Source organism: Castor canadensis, chromosome 3 (genome assembly GCF_047511655.1).
Source record: "Castor canadensis chromosome 3, mCasCan1.hap1v2, whole genome shotgun sequence".
NCBI lineage: Eukaryota > Metazoa > Chordata > Mammalia > Rodentia > Castoridae > Castor > Castor canadensis.
Genome location: NC_133388.1, coordinates 74,367,532 through 74,369,368, shown reverse-complemented (window position 1 = coordinate 74,369,368; position 1,837 = coordinate 74,367,532). Strand labels below are relative to the sequence as shown.

The following is a 1,837-nucleotide window of genomic DNA, read 5'->3' as shown; positions in this document are numbered from 1 at the left end:
ACAAGCAACTTCTGTCAATAGACGACCACAAAGACTTAAGTTAATTTTGTATATAATACAGCCATCCATTAAATTTCCTTTAGGTACCTTGTTTCTCAAAGCTGTTTGGACAAATGTGACATCCTACTGGTTCCTTCATTATTTATGAGAAAGATAAAATCCTTGTTGTGTCCATTCCATATATTCATAGGGTCATGATTAAGTCTTTTTGAAAATTGTATTTTAACATGCTCAATGATCAGTTAACTTTTAGTTATTTGGGAACTATAGTGAAGTGTTGTAAGAGCTTAGAAAGCAGAGAAATAAGATTCTCAGCTGGAATATAAAGACTACATCATGTTCATCAAGGTAAGATTCAAATCAGATGAACAGCGTCGGGGAAGCACGCATACATATGAAGCATGAGTACCACCAGTGTTCCAACCAGTAGTTTCCCAAGAAGTTCTTCAAGGGAAATGGCTCCAGGGACCAGTGCACCAACCTCTTCAAGCACTTCCAACAGTGTGTTCAGAAAGCAATAAAGGAGAAAGAGACTCTTATTGAAAGCCTGGAGTTCATGGGCCATGGCAAAGAAAAGTCTGAAAACTCCTCTTGGCCTTGCTTATCGCCTTGAAAATGGATTCCTCATATCAGAAAATTTGGAGGACTCTGGATTTTGTTGATTAAGGCTGTAAAGATAGTCATGGAATTTAATGAGTGTAGGAGGGAAGAGCTTTGTTTCTTCTTTCTTGATGCTTTCCTGTTGCTTGTAAGTTGTATGATGAACTAACTATCACTCTTAGCTTTGAGTGATAGCTTTGCTGTGGCATCTTGCAGGAGCTCAATGTGCTAAAGTTGAACAATTTCCTTAAATTATGGTTGCAATATATGGTCTGGAATCAGTTTTAAATTTTCCTTGTATGTGTATCATGATAAAGTATTCAAGACGATCAGGGTTGCCTGACCTCTTGATTTTTGCTGCAAAGGACTTTAGTTACACTGTATGGGGTCATTGTTCATGAAAGCAGTCAGTTAGGACCTCTTTTTATTTTCTTTCAGAGAGCTAATACTCTAAAAAGGAATCTGGGCACAAGTTTCAATCAATGCTTGGGAGCACAGTTTTATTTTTATATTGTAGTAGTTAAGAAGGCCTGAATTAGGACAGGCAGAAGACAGCTTTTAAGAGTTCTCTGCCTTAACAAGGTATCTGATTAAGATGTAAAAGCTTCAAGAACATTAAAGTGAACACTAGTCTATAGTCCACAATGTAGTTCAGGAATAACAACACTTGGGGTAGCTATTAAAGAACCTAAATTACAAAGATTTGATGTGACAGGTTTCAACCCAAATCAATGGATTAAATCAACCTGCATATGATACAAAAAGGTAAAATGCTACATCTGGTTGAAGGGAGAGGGGGCAAGCTTCATTTTTCTTGTTTGCCTACCCTGTCCTATGTCTATAATCATGAAGATGGAATAAATTGTAACATTTAGGGTTTTTTATCATTTGCCCTTGGAACTCAGCACATTTTATGGAACACCTATTACCTTGTTATCACCCCACCACAGCCCCCATACTTCATATATACATGGCAGAGAGCTTCATGATTTTTGTTTGTGGGGGCGGTTGGCAGTATTGGGGTTTGAACTCAGGGCCTCACACTTGATAGGCAGGTGCCCTACCACTAGATCCACTCCACCAGTTGTAATGGAGTTTATATTGTAAAACTTAAAGGTGAAAAAGTAGATTGGTTTAAGCTAAGGTGATTTCTAGCCAGGTGGGGTGGTGCACACCTGTAATCCCACCTACTCAGGAGGTGGAGACAAGAGGATCACAATTTCAAGGTTGGCCTGAA

General features: G+C 38.5%; 1 pseudogene; it reads left to right on the top strand.

Annotated features, from left to right (window-relative positions):
- Nucleotides 1–364: 364 nt before the first annotated feature.
- Nucleotides 365–613, top strand: LOC109681784 (TP53-regulated inhibitor of apoptosis 1 pseudogene; annotated as a pseudogene).
- Nucleotides 614–1,837: the final 1,224 nt, after the last annotated feature.